The 18,611-nt window shown below is 42.0% G+C and overlaps 1 pseudogene; it reads left to right on the top strand.

The window, feature by feature from the left end:
• Window positions 1-18,611, top strand: part of LOC120057024 — a 30,594-nt pseudogene that overhangs the window by 10,917 nt on the left and 1,066 nt on the right.

Genomic DNA, 18,611 nt, shown 5'->3' with positions numbered 1-18,611 from the left:
ACCCCAGAGGCAAGAGACAGTCCTCTGACATGGGAGTCCAAATACCAAAGTACTTTCCCACTTTGGTTTACTTTATTATCGTTCTTGAATTTTCGTTCATTTTTAGGTTCATGATAAGCAGGCAGATATGGTGCACAGCTTTTTTTAATTTATATCGATGCATCATCGGGAATTTAAGGTCATAAGTCTCAATGTAAACGGACTGGGGAGTGCCATCAAGAGAAGTAAGGTAATAGCAAAGATGAAACGGGAGAGAGTTGACATACTATTCTGGCAGGAAACTCACTTATCCACACCTGAACACGAGAAACTCAAGAAAATGGGATATAGGAACACTTTTTTTTCTTCTTACAAAATGGGTAGAAGGGGAGTTGCAATCTTGATCCCAAATTCAGTTAATTTTGAGTTTATGTCAGAAATAAAAGACAAGGAGGGTAGATTTATACTTGTTAAATGTAAACTGGATAACAAGGAAGTTACATTATTTAATGTATACGCACCCCCAGGGAGTGACATGGTCTTCTATAGGAAGGTGTTTGATTTAATTGCCACAGAAACCACTGGCACTCTTATCTGTGGAGGGGATTTTAACACAATTCTAAACTCAAAATTGGACAGCACAAATCAAAATAGGAAAATGAGCCTAGTTGCCAAAAAGATCAATAGGATACTGCAGGATCTAGGACTGCTCGATGTATGGCGTGACACCCACAAGACCGATAAGGAATATACTTTTTACTCAGCCCGCCACACTGAATACTCCAGGTTAGACTACTTTTTTATGTACAGTGCAGATAGACACAGGCTTAAGGATTGTAGGATCGGGCAGAGCGACTTATCAGATCATAATGGAGTTTACCTCACTCTACACCTTGATAGCAAACCAAGAAATACTACATGGAGACTTAATACAAGCATGCTGAATGATCCAGCATTCAAGGAATCAATAAAGACAGAATTGAACATCTATCTGGAGAATAATGATAATGGGGAAGTATCTCCTGCTATACTGTGGGATGCAGCTAAGGCGGTTATTAGAGGAAAAATCATAGCCACATCGTCTCTCAAGAAAAAGATTAAAGCACAGAAACTGCTGAAATTACAGGAAACCCTAAGAAACTTAGAACGATCTCATAGTCAATACAAAGACCCTCTTATATTACGAGAGATTCAAAAGGTAAAACAGGAAATTGACCAGATTTATAGAGAAGAAGTAGAGAAAAAGCTTAGGTTCCTGAAACAACGATATTATGAAGCAGGCTCAAAGGCAACCAAATTACTAGCATGGAGACTCAGGAAACAACAAGCACAGAATACCATTTTTAAAATAAAAGACCCCAAAACAAAAAAGATCACATGCAAATTAGATGAAATACAGAATGCATTTGAATCATATTACACAAATCTGTACAAGCAACCAGAGAAGGCAGATGCACAGACAATAGAGCACTTTTTGAACTCACTTGATCTCCCCTCAATTGGGACAGAGCAAAATGATAGACTAACTTTAGAAATATCCACCGAAGAAATTAATAAAGCAATATCTCAACAAAAAGTCAACAAGTCTCCAGGCACTGATGGCTTCCCTTCAGAATGGTTCAAGACCTTCAGAGAACAACTAACACCTCTACTTAAGGCCTGTTTTAACTGGACTCTGAGGGAGGGTGGTCTCCCACCGTCATGGAGAGAGGCCATCATATCTGTAATCCCAAAAGAGGGTAAAGATAAGAAAGAATGCAGTTCATATAGACCTATCGCAATTCTTAACACAGATTATAAACTATATGCATCAATAATAGCCAAAAGAATGGAGAACATAATCCCAGAATTGATTGACGGAGATCAAACGGGTTTCATACAAAATAGGCAGACACAGGACAATATAAGGAGAACACTACATGTCATGGACCACATTACTCAGAATAAGACAAGTGCAATATTAATCAGTCTAGATGCAGAAAAAGCATTTGATTCAGTGGGATGGGATTACCTATTCCAAGTTATGGAAAGATTTGGTTTCAACAAAGAAGTGATACAGTGCATCAAAACACTGTATTCATGTCCGACCGCTAGAATAAAGATAAATGGACATTTGACACGAACGATAAATTAGAGCGAGGGGCAAGACAAGGCTGTAATCTTTCACCCACGCTCTTCTCCTTGTACCTCGAACCATTAGCACAGGCAATAAGACAGGACCCAACCTTAGAGGGAATAACAATAAGAGACAGTGAACATAAGATATGCATGTATGCGGATGACGTTCTGTTATTCCTTAAAGACCCAGGCTCAAGCGTACCTAGATTGATGGATGTTCTACAAACATTTGGAACATATTCAGGGTATGTGCTTAACGTACACAAGACCCAAGCCCTAGTATATAATTATACCCCACAGGAAGAGCTGAAGAATAGGTATAACTTCACCTGGACCTCTTCATCCATTAAATATCTTGGAGTATACCTACCAAAAGATACACCCAAACTTTATTGCATGAATTACGATCACATCAACAAGAAAATATATGATGACCTAGACAGGTGGAACTCACTTCCCTTAGATCTTAGTAGTAGAATTGAAACAATCAAAATGAACATCCTGCCGAGGTTATTGTATTTGTTCCAATCACTGCCCATAGAAATCCCACCTAAACAGTTTAGGGAATGGGATAAACGGATATCAAGGTTTATCTGGAACAGTAAGAGACCAAGAACTAGATATACAACATTACAATTACCAAAAAACTGTGGGGGTATGGCCTTACCAAACCTAAAAGATTATTATGTGTCAGCCCAATTGAGACCCCTGGTTTGTTGGTGCAATTCAGAATACGAATCCAAATGGAAAGACATCGAGACTACTTTGACAGGGATACCCATACAGTCAGTTTTGGGAAATAAGGACATGGTAAAAGAAATATACAATAGACAAAATCAGTGGATTAATTTCTCTCTGAAGACATGGTTTAGGGTAGTTAAGCAAAATAATTTAGACAGAGAGATCAAACTGCTGAGTTGGCCCGCATACGACCCCAGCTTCATCCCTGCAACTCAGGACAGCAGATTTAAACAATGGACACAGAAAGGCATCACATCATTCAGTACAATTATAAGGAATAGGAACCTAGATAACTTCCAGGACTTAAGTAAAAAAACATGGCTTGGATAAACAAGATTTTTACAGATACCTACAAGTCCGACACTATTTCTTAAGGGAGATAAAAGTGACTGACCCTCGAGCACCTCCAAAATTAATCCAAGTATTCACTAACGCATACAACTTGGGGAGTAACAAAAAAAACGATTTCAAATCTCTACTTGGGTATTCAATCCTCAAAGAAACATTCTACAAACTATATTAAAAAGAAATGGGAGGAGGAACTTAACATTGAAATAACTGATGAAACATGGTTGAACATATTAGAGACTCAACAAAGCTCCACCAACTCAAGGTCATGGAGAGAATTCTGTTGGAAGAATGTTATACGTTTCTTCATAACACCTAAACTGAAATCAAAACAGACTGGCTCACCACACCCTTGTTGGAGAGAATGCGGTCTATTGAGGGCGGACCACTCTCATATCTTTTGGTCCTGCCCCGCAATCGAAACTTACTGGGGAGAAATAAGATCTAACATTGGAAAAATAATGGGATTTGACATAGAACAAACATTCATTTCTTTGTACTTGGGTGAAATACCAGATAACTTACACAATAGAGAAAAGTACCTCTTGAAGGTCCTACTGGCAGCCAGTAAAAAGGCTATCACTAGGAAATGGCTACAAAAAGACCCTCCCACAGTGACACAATGGATAGACATTGTAGAAGAAATACACCACATGGAGCGTATGACCTTTGCTTTAAGAACTCAACAGGAGAGAGGTCAGGAATACTGGGAGAAATGGGTTTCATACTTGGAAAAGGTCTAATTCAAAGATGCTAATGTAACTAATATGATGATGAAGGTATGAAGTGCACTGTAACTGCCAGATCATTTTTGTTCTTTTATTTTACTTTATTTGTACTTTCTTTGTGTTCCTACAATTAAAAACAAAGTATTAAAAAAAAATATATATATATATAAATACAATGCATTTACAAGATTCACAAAAAATTGTGTCCCAATGTGTGGTTTCAAAATAACAGAGTATAGTGTATTCTACTGCACAATAGTGTTCTGTTGGTCTTTTCGAAGGCTTAAGCATGAAATTAACAGAGAATCTCACTGCCGATAGACTGCTGATAAGTACTTATCGCAGTGGGAGGCCATTCCTTCTCTTGCTAGAACAAAAGCGGTAACTGCTGCATGCTGACCCAGTAACGACGAACCTACCGATTCTACTTGTAAAATCGCAATGTTTGGCAGTAGCGAACAACTTCACTTTGAGCCAATTGGAGAGCACGAACCCCCACGTGGGAGAGCCAACAAAAAAATTGGGTATTTTTTCCGTACATCCACGGATGAGCAAGTCAAACTTCATATGCAATGTATGGGATGGTAGCTAGCTAAGTGCACAGACGCAATGCACACAACACTAAATACTTCCTCCAAGCTGTAGCTCCACCACTGTAGCTAGTATTGACATTATAATACAATTTCCATGAAACAGCTGCCTATGTTAGCTGCCAAGTTAGTGCAGTGTCCTTAGCTAGCTTTGTTGTGCTAGCTAGTGAGTATTCTAACGTTAGCTAGCTAGAACAACATTTTGCTATGGGCTGCACTGGCAATATGTGATTATGGAAAGTGAATGAAATTGTTTCTACGTCATCTTGCTAGGTAGTTATCTCGCTGTGGTCATCTGGCTAGTATCAACAAGGGCTTTCTACAAAAAAGCAACATTAGCGCGGATAGCTTGGAATGTAGACCATAAGCAATACGCACGGATATATGCATTACCAAGCAACGCTACTGCCACCTTCTGGCTTGGAGTATTTTAACAAGGCTGAGTGGCTGACGACTTCCAAGATTTTTGCTGCGTGAACACGAGATTGACTGCCAACACTCTTAGGTGGTGGGCCAAAGCTTTAAAATGTTTAGTTGATCAAATCCCGTTGGGGGGAGCAGATTTTTGGGGGGGATATGATAGTAAAACATTCTTATGATGACAATAAAATTTGTTGGCACCTTGAATTCTTGTTTCTCATAAAAAGGTATATTTCGAAACTCGGCCGCTCAGGCAAATTTGTCAAACTACTAAACTAGGATACCAATCAGAACTCCCGTACATACCCCTTGTGATGAAGGTAGCCAATGGCCTGCTTCTATTTATGATGAAAACGTGAGCTGTTATCTGATGAAGAGGAACAGATATAGCTAGCTCCCAGACTGAAATATGATCAAAATCTGTTTTCGAGTGCACAGAAGAGGTAACTCTGTTGACCATTTAGGCAATTTATTGAAAGCTAGCCAATGTTAGAATAACCTAGCCAGCTACTGTAAATGTAAATTTGTGTTTCATTAGCTTTATCTCTGAGTTCCATTGTTGAATCATGTTTTGGCCTGATTATGTCTAATTTAAAGTATCTAGCTGCAGGCTTAATGAAACATTCAATCCTATACTTTGCATAGAAACCCAAATAAAATCATGTAGATAGAAGTCTGTGTCGTATGCTAGAATAGAGGTTTAAAAACGACAGCTGCAGATGTATATTAGCCAATACATATGGCATAGTTTACACATATAGCATTCATTGCAATACAATGTGCTAAGCAATAAGATAACCAGAGTTTATTTCTAAACCAGATGAGTTTTCAAATAGCAGCTGCCCAATTCCGTGGGAGGCGTGCATAATGCTGGATGCATTGGAATATAAGGTTTGGAGAATGATAGAGAGCCTGTAGGATTATACAAAAATCAGTTGGGAAATGAATGTTTTGAGTTTCAAATACTAAATGTTCAGTGAATGTGAGTATATTTATATGGTTTTAAATGATTAACTTTCCTACTAACCTAAAAGTAAACACTGCCAAAATCTTGAAAATCCATTCATTATTGTAACGTCCTGACCAGAGTTCTTATGTGTTTTGCTTGTTTAGTGTTGGTCAGGACGTGAGCTGGGTGGGAATTCTATGTTGTGTGTCTAGTTAGTCTGTTTCTGTGTCCAGCCTAATATGGTTCTCAATCAGAGACAGCTGTCAATCGTTGTCCCTGATTGAGAATCATATATAGGTGGCTTGTTTTGTGTTGGGGATTGTGGGTGGTTGTTTCCTGTCTTTGTGTTTTGTCTGCACCAGCTAGGACTGTGACGGTTAGTTTGTTTTGTCGTTTTGTATAGTGTCTTGTTTTGTGTTAATTAAATAATGGAAAATTACCACGCTGCACATTGGTCCTCAGATCCTTCTTGCCTCTCCTCGTCTGAGGAGGAGGACGACTTAGACTGCCGTTACAGAACCACCCACCAAACTCGGACCAAGCAGCGTGAGTACGAGCAGCAGCGGCCCACTACACAGGAATCCTGGACATGGGAGGAAATTCTGGAGGGTAAAGGACACTGGGCTCACATTGGAGAATATCGCCGCTCTCGGGAAGAGATGGAGGCAGCTAAAGCCCAGGAGCGGTGGTATGAGGAGGCAGCACGGAAGCATGGCTGGAAGCCCGTGAAGAAACCCCAAAAATTTCTTGGGGGGGGGCTAAAGGGTAGTGTGGCGAAGGTAGGTAGGAAACCTGCGCCCACTTCCCATGCTTACCGTGGAGAGCGGGAGTACGGGCAGACACCGTGTTATGCGGAAGAGCGCACGGTGTCTCCTGTACGTGTGCATAGCCCGGTGCGGGTTATTCCACCTCCCCGCACTGGCCGGGCTAGATTGAGCATTGAGCCAAGTGCCATGAAGCCGGCTCTACATATCTGGCCTCCAGTACGTCTCCTCGGGCCGGTGTACATGGCACCAACCTTACGCATGGTGTCCCCGGTTCGCCAACACAGCCCAGTGCGGGTTATTCCACCTCCCCGCACTGGACGGGCTACGGGGAGCATTCAACCAGGTAAGGTTGGGCAGGCTCGGTGCTCAAGGGAGCCAGTACGCCTGCACGGTCCGGTATATCCGGCGCCACCTTCCCACCCCAGCCCAGTACCACCAGTGCCTACACCACGCACCAGGCTTCCAGTGCGTCTCCAGAGCCCTGTTCCTCCTCCACGCACTCTCCCTGTGGTGCGTGTCTCCAGCCCAGTGCCTCCAGTTCTGGCACCAAGCCTCCTGTGCGTCTCCAGAGCCCTGTACGCACTGTTCCTTCACCCCGCACTCGTCCTGAGGTGCGTGCCCTCAGTCCGGTACCACCAGTTCCGGTACCACGCACCAGGCCTATAGTGCGCTTTGAGAAACCAGTGTGCCCTGTTCCTGCTCCCCGCACTAGCCTTGAGGTGCGTGTCTCCAGTCCGGTACCACCAGTTCCGGCACCACGCACCAGGCCTACTGTGCGCCTCAGCAGGTCAGAGTCGGACGTCTGCCCAACGCCGCCTGCACTGCTCGTCTGCCCAGCGCCGTCTGAGCTGCCTGCACTGCTCGTCTGCCCAGCGCCATCTGAGCCATCCGTCTGCCCAGCGCCATCTGAGCCATCCGTCTGCCCAGCGCCATCTGAGCCATCCGTCTGCCCAGCGCCATCTGAGCCATCCGTCTGCCCAGCGCCATCTGAGCCATCCGTCTGCCCAGCGCCATCTGAGCCATCCGTCTGCCCCGAGCCTTCAGAGCCGCCCGTCTGCCCGGAGCCACCAGATCCGCCAGCCAGTCAGGAGCCGCCAGAGCCGCCAGCCAGTCAGGAGCCGCCAGAGCCGCCAGCCAGTCAGGAGCCGCCAGAGCCGCCAGCCAGTCAGGAGCCGCCAGAGCCGCCAGCCAGTCAGGAGCCGCCAGAGCCGCCAGCCAGTCAGGAGCCGCCAGAGCCGCCAGCCAGTCAGGAGCCGCCAGAGCCGCCAGCCAGTCAGGAGCCGCCAGAGCCGCCAGCCAGTCAGGAGCCGCCAGAGCCGCCAGCCAGTCAGGAGCCGCCAGAGCCGCCAGCCAGTCAGGAGCCGCCAGAGCCGCCAGCCAGTCAGGAGCCGCCAGAGCCGCCAGCCAGTCAGGAGCCGCCAGCCAGTCAGGAGCCGCCAGCCAGTCAGGAGCCGCCAGCCAGTCAGGAGCCGCCAGAGCCGCCAGCCAGTCAGGAGCCGCCAGAGCCGCCAGCCAGTCAGGAGCCGCCAGAGCCGCCAGCCAGTCAGGAGCCGCCAGAGCCGCCAGCCAGTCAGGAGCCGCCAGAGCCGCCAGCCAGTCAGGAGCCGCCAGAGCCGCCAGCCAGTCAGGAGCCGCCAGAGCCGCCAGCCAGTCAAGAGCCGCCCTCCAGTCAAGAGCCGCCCTCCAGTCATGAGCCGCCCTCCAGTCATGAGCCGCCCTCCAGTCATGAGCCGCCCTACAGTCCGGAGCTGCCACTCAGTCCGGAGCTGCCTCTCTGTCCTGAGCTACCTCTCTGTCCTGAGCTACCTCCTAAATCATGTGGGGGCCTTGGGGAGGATTCTTAGGCCAAGGTCGTGGGCGAGGGTCGCCACTCAAAGGACACTAAGGAGGGGGACAAAGACAGTGGTGGAGTGGTGTCCTCGTCCTGCGCCGGAGCCGCCACCGCGGACAGATGCCCACCCAGACCCTCCTCTTGAGTTTTAGGGGTGCGTTCGGAGTCCGCACCTCAGGAGGGGGGTACTGTAACGTCCTGACCAGAGTTCTTATGTGTTTTGCTTGTTTAGTGTTGGTCAGGACGTGAGCTGGGTGGGAATTCTATGTTGTGTGTCTAGTTAGTCTGTTTCTGTGTCCAGCCTAATATGGTTCTCAATCAGAGACAGCTGTCAATCGTTGTCCCTGATTGAGAATCATATATAGGTGGCTTGTTTTGTGTTGGGGATTGTGGGTGGTTGTTTCCTGTCTTTGTGTTTTGTCTGCACCAGCTAGGACTGTGACGGTTAGTTTGTTTTGTCGTTTTGTATAGTGTCTTGTTTTGTGTTAATTAAATAATGGAAAATTACCACGCTGCACATTGGTCCTCAGATCCTTCTCGCCTCTCCTCGTCTGAGGAGGAGGACGACTTAGACTGCCGTTACAATTATTCTATCTATGACTGAGTGTGAGACATCTTTTCCATTTTGTACGTTTCAACGTTCTTAACCGTAGACTCCCTGCCGCCCTGACAAGACTAAGACAAAAACCCACAAAGAAAAGATAACAGGCAAATGCATATGTGGTCTAAATAGTGACGGCAGGGCTAATTCAAACTGTAGGACTTGGTGAATAGACCATGGAAGATAAGTGAGAGACAATGATGAATAAAGATGCTCAAACAAGAATGTGTATCTGTAATAGTGTTCTTCAACTCTAAAATGCACTGGACTGTGTAAGACAAAATCCAGAAAAGACAACAGGCAAATACATATGTGGTCTCAATGTCTAAGTAGTGACTGCAGTAGGACGGTTCTCCTCACAGGTGAGTGAATCAGCCCATGCTTGGTAAATAGCACTTGGTTGATATCTGGGAGCAGGTCACAGGAGAGCTGAATTGATCGTGAGAGACCAGAATTAATCAAATAAATCATCACAGCAAAGGACTGTAGTTTGTGAGCTAGGAAATGAACAGTCTGAGGCAGGGTGCTCTGCAATCATCCTACTCCAACTATTGACATGGATAATGTAGCATTTGTCAGTGTGATATTGGGTCCTGCCTTGATGGCTGTATTAGTTTTACACTACTTGTCCTATAGATTCTTGTAGTCTTCAATTATTACTTGGAATAAATTGAAAACCAAAATGCTCCTTGTCCTGGAATGACATGCTAGCTAGCGATAATGCCATCTGCTCCTGCTAGCAACTAGCAACAGATCTACTTGTTGTAAATAGCTATCTACATTACAAAGGTTGCTGTCGGGAGTCATTTTACAGCTTGCATTGATGGTATCGCATTTCTATAAAAAAATATTTTAATAAAAACTTCATTTTTTTTAAAGCCTTTACCTGAGCAGTTTGTCAGTCCTGTGTCTGCTACCTGAGACACCGATAACGTGATTGGCAGACATGATAAACAGCGATAGTACACAAGTTTTTGATTGGTTTACAGTTTACAGTACTCAGCGGCATTTGCCTGTCCAGCTAGCGAACATGAAAGTAAGTATTTGTAAAAAATGTGCAAGAACTGACATTGCCAACAAACAGAAATGTGTTCCCCCACTGTCCCCCACTGTGTGGGGGGGGAAAAATGATTGATAAGTCTAAGTCCTTTCAGCCATATCAAAGGCTAAAGTCTTAATCTTTGGATCCTCTTTGACTGATATGGGAAACGTGTTTGGTAGATTTCAGGCCTTTAGACTTGTGATACGAAATAGATACCGTGTGATCTGTGATGGTTAGGTTACTTTCTTAATCTGTTACAGTTCGTAGTTACCTGTCAATTTGTAAGCAGTAACAACTTTTCAATTACCCAACCTCAGTAATGTAATCTGATTACTTTCCCTTAAGAGGCATTAGAAGACAAAAATTATTCATCAAATACATTTGGTGTGTCATCGTAGTGCTCCCTGAATTGTGGTCAGACTCGCTCAGGCAGCACTAACTTAAACTTGCGCCTTTTTTCAATGCTGAATTGAATGTCATTGAGGAAACAAACATGTCAATGTAATTTTTTTGCATAGATCTTTTCTTAATTTAAAAGTAATCCAATAAGTAATCAGTTTTTCAACACTATCTGTAATCTGATTACAATATTTTTGCTGGTAATGTAACTGATTTCGTTTTTTTTAGTTTTTTTCCAGTTTCTCCCCAACTTTGTGTTAATTATGTGACATGTCGGTGTCTGATATGTTTGCCATATCTCATCTGTTCCTCACTCTGTGTGCTATTTTATTGTGGGGGGCGACTACGTTTGGTTCAATTGTTCTCTACAACAACAGCTGGCCTTCACATAGAAGCTAGCTAACTTTAGCTAGCTCACATCCAAATGCCAGTCCTACATTCTTCCACAAAACATAGATAGCTCGCTAAATCAGTTCAAAACCAACACCAAACTTTACAATGTATACAATAGGCTTTCCAACACTATCTCGCTACGCCATAGTCCAAGCTACGGTAAGAGCTAACCACATTTTAGTTTCAGACAGGGCAAACACTGCAGCTAGCTACATTTCCTCGACCAAGATCAACCAAGAGACCAGTCAATACACAACTCAAACTGTAGCTGAGAAAACAAATTGCTAGCTAGCTATATTAAACCTCCAATGCACATGTAAACAACACCTCTGTTGTGCACTGCAGTGTGCAAATGCACGCTCGCTACAATCATAAACCTCACCAGAGAAGCATTGCTATTTCAAATATCCAGAATAAATTCCAGTACGCTCCTTCTCCTGTCTTCTTGACATTTTAATCCAAATGTGCGCTGATCAAGATTGCGAAACTAACGTCAATGCCATTTGAGAGTCTTGATTGTACTTGACAGCTCTGATCTGGATGCTGGAATAGCCCATGTGTTGGGCACACTATTTGTTAATAACGCCACCATGCAGGGCTATTCTAGGGGCGGGAGGATTATATAAACGGGGTGGTTTGAGCCCTGAATGCTGATTGACTGACAGCTGTGGTATATCAGACCGTATACCACGGGTATGACAACATGCATTTTTACTGCTCTAATTACATTGGTAACCAGTTTATAACATCAAGGCACCTCGTGGGTTTGATATAATATTATGACCAATATACCACGGCTAAGGGCTGTGTCCAGGCACTCTGCGTTGCGTCGTGCGTAAGAACAGCCCTTTGTCGTGGTATATTGGCCATAGAACAATTCATAACTCCGCTTTAGGCTAGAGACAAGCTGTAAAAGGCACAAGAAAGATGCGGCTCTAGTGTACATGGGGATATCTTTGTTTAGTCTCTATGGCTGAGCTATACGACCTTTAACTTCTTATGGCTGCAGGGGGCGTATTGAAAAACTGGAAAAATATGTGCCCATTTTCAAACGGCCTCTTAATCAATCTTTGCTCTTACAATATGCATATTATTATTACAATTGGATAGAAAACACTGTCTAGTTTCTAAAACAGGTTTAATTATTTCTCTAAGTGAAACATAACTCTTTTTACAGCCCATTTTCTATCCGGAAGTGAAATTTCCAAGAAGCTATGTCTCTCTTCAAGATACTCTCTATAAAAGGCCTTGGCACTTAGGACTGTAGAAACACGTCACACGCCTTCCCCTGGGTGTCATGCGGAAGTGAGAGAAAAAATGACTTGATTATCTCTGTCAGGGACTGAAAACAACATCTTGGAGTGAGAAGTGCGCACTTTATTTTTTTTTCTGGGCGCGAAGTAGGAACTGGACTGCGCTCCTGGAAAACCCTCGTTATAGGTGAATATGACCTCCGACTTCGATATTATTTGATACATGTCACAATATCATCCTAAAGTATGTTTTTTCAATATACTTTAATTATATTATTGAAATTTATTCTGGACTTTAGACGTGATGCGACGCAAGAATTTTGTCAAGACGGAGAGGTTAGCACGGCATGGCCAGTGTGCCATGCTAATTCAAGAGGGACATCGTTCGTTCTGGGTCCAAATGAAGACGGTTCTGAACAAAGGACCCTTTGGAGAACATTCTGATGGAAAATCAACAAAGATAAGGACCCAATTTGGGATGCTTTTTCATATATCTGTCGAACTGTGCTATCGCTAGCGTTTGACTAGAATCAATGCTGCTGTGTGTTAGCTATTGTAGTAAGCTAATATAACGATATATTGTGTTTTCGCTGTAAAACACTTCAGAAATCGGAAATATTGTCTGTATTCACAAGATCTTTCTCTTTCATTAGCTATCCACCATATATTTTTCTGAAATGTTTTCTGATGTGTAATTAGTAGTTGACGTTGGTGTCTGTATTTTCTCTGGCTACTGCCGTGCGATTTCTGACTGTAGCTATGATGGTGGCTAAGATGGTAGCAGTAATGTAAAACTGATTTATAGCTAAAATATGCAAATTCTTCGAACAAAACATAGATTTATTGTGTAACATGTTATAGGACTGTCATCTGAGGGAGTTTTTTCTAGGTTATTTAGGTTGGTTCTAGGTTAGTTTGGTTAGCTTTGTGCATGCTACTTGCATGCTACCGTTGCTGTGAAAAATGTCTGTCTGTCTTTTGTATTTGGTGGTGAGCTAACATAAATATATGTGGTGTTTTCGCTGTAAAACATTTTAAAAATCTGAAATATTGGCTTTATTCACAAGATCTTTGTCTTTCATTAGCTATCCACCATATATTTCTCTGAAATGTTTTCTGATGTGTAATTAGTAGTTGACGTTGGTGTCTGTATTTTCTCTGGCTACTCCCGTGCGATTTCTGACTGTAGCTTTGATGGTAGCAGTAATGTAAAACTGATTTATAGCTAAAATATGCAATTTTTTTGAACAAAACATAGATTTATTGTGTAACATGTTATAGGACTGTCATCTGATGTAGTTTTTTCTAGGTTATTTAGGTTTGTTTTAGGTTAGTTAGGTTGGCTTGTGCATGCTACTTCATCCTACTTGTGCTGTGAAAAATGTCTGTCCTCTTTTTTATTTGGTGGTGAGCTAACATAAATATATGTGGTGTTTTCTCTGTAAAACATTTAAAAAATCGGACATGTTGGCTGGATTGACAAGATGTTTATCTTTCAAATGCTGTATTGGACTTGTTAATGTGTGAAAGTTAAATATTTAAAAAAAATAGATTTTGAATTTCGCGCCCTGCACTTGAGCTGGATGTTGTCAGAGGTGTACCGATATCGGGCTTGCAGCCCTTTAAAAGATAATGACTTAACTGTTTTCTTTAACTTTGCTTTCAATGGGAGTTGAGTCATATTTTACAATGTAAGACTGTCGCAATTAGGGTTGCAAAGCTACTGGTAATTTACAAAAGTTACCGGGATCTTTTGTAAATGTGGTAATTAACAAACTATATGGCAATCTATGGTAGCTTTGGTCATTTATACTTGTAACGTTACAAAATGTGGAAGAAAGTCAAGGGGTCTGAATACTTTCCGAATGCACTGTATTGTAGTTGTTGTTTTTTTATAGCTGTGTGCATATTGTCCGTGAGTTTCTAGTAGATAGAGAAAATAGCCTGAAATTAAAGCCTAATAGTTTAATGAAAAAATAATCAAATCAATTGTTTTCAATTAACTCTTTAACTCTATTGACTTTTTCACAACTGCCACCAGTTTGACGCCAAAACATTTACAGCAAATACATTTTGGCATAGTAAAATTTAAATAAGTGTGTTTTGAAAAAATTGTGAAAATTAAGGATATTGCATGCTGAAACCCCCATAGTGAATACAATTGGTGTTTAATAAGTTGATGGTTTATATTCAGGATAATGTTTTACAGCTTTGTCATTTATATTTATTTAAAAATCATCTTATTTAATTATTTCCTATATTTAAGGCCAGAAAAAATTGCAGACACCTGTAATAATCTGAAATACCCCAAAAAGCCTCTAGATATAATTTTATAAAATTCCAAATAGACGGATTAGCTGATCGTCGCAAAAGATTTGCACGCTTCAATGAGGCAGAAGTCCTTGTTTTGTGATTCTAGATAGACAGATGTCAGCTTTTTGTCATTGTTGCTAGCTATGTGGGGAATCGTAGGTGGCTCGTTTCATCTTGTTCTTCATATCATGTTTTGACTGATGCCACATCTATGCTAATGTGGCTCAAATTGGTTAGCTAGCTAACCAACAACTGTAACAATGTATTTAAGAGACAAGTGCTCATTGTGCAAATTTCTTTGTTTTCAATAAACATTGTTAACAACATGTAAACTATATTTCGTCACCAATCTAAGCCAACCCCATCTGTTTTGCCCCATAGTTGCGCGCACGTCAGGTTTTGTTGCTAAACAACCAACCCGTCTATAAACCTTGAAGGTTACCAAAATTCTGGTAGTTTACTGGTAAACCTATAAAGTTTCCAGTAATATACCCTCCCTTTGCAACCCTAGTCTAAATCAATTGAGCTATTCACCTTCTGAAAACTGCAGACAATTACTTTTGACTATCCATGGTCAATTCTACAAAAACTGATTTGAGCTATTAGAGGGCAACAGCCAGCAGACCAGGGTTTAAACCAGCAACCCTTGCAGTTATGCAAGCACACCAACTGTGCCATTAACGCCCAGACCTTTTGGCAGAAGCCAAATTTAAAGTTTACAATAGCACTGCCAATGACAGATTTTTGGTTGTTCAAAAACGTTTGGTTTAAATGTGGAAATGTTGTATAATGCACAGAAAACCACCTTCTGTTGTAGAAACCATGAAAATTAAACACAAACTACATTTTAAGTGAGAAGTAGACATTGGTCTGAAGCCAAAAAATAAAGGAAATGAGCACATGAGCACCACAATACCTACTTCACCAATGCTCTACCAAGGTTTTCCAGCACACAGCTTTGACCGACTACAGTAGCTATGTTGGTCTATTGTACTTCAAACATTGTAACATTGTATGCAGGTTGTACTTTACATTTTCTGGATGGACTGTCCTTCATGTCTTAAAAGTAATGATGAACTGTCGTTTTCTCGATGCTTATTTGAGCTGTTCTTGCCATAATATGGACTTGGTCTTATACAGAACATAGCCCTATTTGGTAAACCACCCCTACCTTGTCACAACACAACTGATTGTCTCAAACGCATTAAGAAGGAAATAAATTCCACAAATGAACTTTTAACAAGGCACACCTGTCAATTGAAATGCATTCCAGGTGACTACCGCATGAAGCTGGTTGAGAGAATGCCAAGAGTGTGCAAAGGGAGGCTACTTTGAAGAATCTCAAATATAAAATATTTTAAATTTGTTTAACACTTTTTTTTGGTTACTACATTATTCTATATGTGTTATTTCATAGTTTTGATGTCTTCACTATTATTCTGCAATGTAGAAAATTGTAAAAATAAAGAAAACCCTTGAATGAGTAGGTGTGTCCAAACTTGACTGGTACTGTTCATATTTTTCTCAACATATATTGCTCAAATAAACGTTTCAGTAAATTACAATTTTAAATGGCAAAGAACAGGCAGGTACCACAACAACAACAAAAAAGCTCACTCAATCAAGCATGATGGTATTGTACATATAAAAGTTAGAAACAGTAGTGGAATGGGATAATGTCACAGTGTGAGTTGGAAAGCATGCAATACTTATTTAGTATGTATGCGGTACAAATCACATTATTGTGGGAGCACCTCCTCTAAAGTGTATGAATTAGGATGTTTGAGAAGGTTTGAATCCTAAGCAAGTACAATAGCTACTGTAGGTCAAAGCTGTGCGCTGGAAAACCTTGGTAGAGCATGGGTGAAGTAGGCATTACGGCATTACGGCTTCAGACCAAACTTCCCATTTTAAACTTAGTTTTTGTGTTTTTAGTAGGCGTATAGCTAATAAACTGTATTTGTGTGTGTGTGTATGTGTGTGTATATATATATATATATATATTACACATACAGTTGAAGTCGGAAGTTTACATACACCGTAGCCAAATACATTTAAACTCAGTTTTTCACAATTCCTGACATTTAATTCCAGTAAAAATTCCCTGTCAGTTAGGATCACCAATTTATTTTAAGAATGTGAAATGTCAGAATAAGAGTAGAGAATTATTTATTTCAGCTTTTATTTCTTTCATCACATTCCCAGTGGGTCAGAAGTTTACATACACTCAATTAGTATTTGGTAGCATTGCCTTTTTAAATTGTTTAACTTCTGTCAAATGTTTTGGGTAGCCACAAGCTTCCCACAATAAGTTGGGTGAATTTTGTCCCATTCCTCCTGACAGAGCTGGTGTAACTGAGTCAGGTTTGTAGGCCTCCTTGCTCGCACACGCTTTTTCAGTTCTGCCCACAAATTTTCTATAGGGTTGAGGTCAGGGCTTGTGATGGCCACTCCAATACCTTGACTTTGTTGTCCTTAAGCCATTTAGCCACAACTTTAGAAGTTTGCTTGAGGTCATTGTCCATTTGGAAGACCCATTTGCGACCAAGCTTTAACTTCCTGACTGATGTCTTGAGATGTTGCTTCAATATATCCACATAATTGTTCTTCCTCATGTAGCCATCTATTTTGTGAAGTGCACCAGTCCCTCCTGCAGCAAAGCACCCCCACAACATGACGCTGCCACCCCTGTGCTTCACGGTTGGGATGGTGTTCTTCGGCTTGCAAGCGTCCCCCTTTTTCCTCCAAACATAACGATGGTCATTATGGCCAAACAGTTCTATTTTTGTTTCATCAGACCAGAGGACATTTCTCCAAAAAGTACGATCTTTGTCCCCATGTGCAGTTGCAACCCGTAGTCTGGCTTTGTTATGGCAGTTTTAGAGCAGTGGCTTCTTCCTTGCTGAGCGGCCTTCCAGGTTGTGTCGACATAGGACTCATTTTACTGTGGATATAGATACTTTTGTACCTGTTTCCTCCAGCATCTTCACAAGGTCCTTTGCTGATGTTCTGGGATTGATTTGCACTTTTCGCATAAAAGTACATTCATCTCTAGGAGACAGAACATGTCTCCTTCCTGAGCAGTATGACAGCTGCGTGGTCCCATGGTGTTTATACTTGCGTACTATTGTTTGTTCAGATAAACGTGGTACCTTCAGGCGTTTGGAAATTGCTCCCAAGGATGAACCAGACTTATGGAGGTCTACAATTTTTTTCTGAGGTCTTGGTTGATTTCTTTTGATTTTCCCATGATGTCAAGCAAAGAGGCACTGAGTTTGAAGGTAGGCCTTGAAATACATCCACAGGTACACCTCCAATTGACTCAAATTATGTCAATTAACCTAACAGAAGCTTCTAAAGCCATGAAATAATTTTCTGGAATTTTCCACACTGTTTAAAGGCACAATCAACTTAGTGTATGTAAACTTCTGACCCACTGGAATTGTGATACAGTGAAATGATCTGTCTGTAAACAATTGTTGGAAAAATGACTTGTGTCATGCACAAAGTAGATGTCCTAACCGACTTGCCAAAACTATAGTTTGTTAACAAGAAATTTGTGGAGTGGTTGAAAAACGAGTTTTAATGACTCCAACCTAAGTGTATGTAAACTTCTGACTTCAAGTGTGTGTCTGTGTGTGTGAGCTAGATGTAATGAAGACAAAAGTTAAACCTAATGTGGAATGTTTTCCTTCCAGGCTCTTCAGAGCGTGTGAAGCAAGTGATGGACGAGGTGGAGAAGTACATTATGACTCGCCTAAGAGCGTCTTCTGTCCCGAGACCACAGACGATGAGAAGAAAGACCTGGCCACTCAGAACAGGATACGGTAAGGACTACAATCTTCTGCCTGAAAGACAGGCAGTTTTATTAAATTGTTTATGAATTGGGGTGTTTGTCACTGTGGGCAGACATGCATGCAATTATCCTCCCGTATCTGTCAATGTGCGTGGTAATGACCCTTTGTGTCACTGTGGGTGTTTGTCACTGTCTCACCCACCACCGTGTGGGTTGTACAGGGCGTTACACTGGGTGGACATTCAGATGCTCTGTGTGCCAGTGGATGAGGAGATCCCAGCGGTGTCATACAACGTGGTCAAAGCCATAACAGGTGAGTCATGGATGGTGTCACACAGGATCC

This window comes from Salvelinus namaycush, chromosome 12 (assembly GCF_016432855.1).
Source record: "Salvelinus namaycush isolate Seneca chromosome 12, SaNama_1.0, whole genome shotgun sequence".
Classification (NCBI taxonomy): Eukaryota; Metazoa; Chordata; class Actinopteri; order Salmoniformes; family Salmonidae; genus Salvelinus; species Salvelinus namaycush.
The sequence above is the reverse complement of the archived record's forward strand: the minus strand, read 5'-3'. Positions and strand labels throughout refer to the sequence as shown.